Source organism: Penaeus monodon, chromosome 21 (genome assembly GCF_015228065.2).
Source record: "Penaeus monodon isolate SGIC_2016 chromosome 21, NSTDA_Pmon_1, whole genome shotgun sequence".
Classification (NCBI taxonomy): Eukaryota; Metazoa; Arthropoda; class Malacostraca; order Decapoda; family Penaeidae; genus Penaeus; species Penaeus monodon.
In genome coordinates, this window is record NC_051406.1 from 41358740 (window position 1) to 41359009 (window position 270).

Genomic DNA, 270 nt, shown 5'->3' on the forward strand with positions numbered 1-270 from the left:
GTACAAGGTGACACACGTGTTACGCACTTACCCAAGATTAACCTTGAAGTCTTAGATATGCGCATATATATTTTCAATTATCTTACTAGTTTTGTATTGAACATATAGGTGGGAGTTATTTCATCTGCGGATTCATGAGGGTGTGTACGGAATATGATGGTATGAATTTGCAACAGGAATTAAAAAGTGATCGATATTCCTGATGTCTGCCGTAGTGAGTGTGTTTTCTCTATTGTCGGTCAAGGTTTAGACATCGGTAGAGAAATTTTC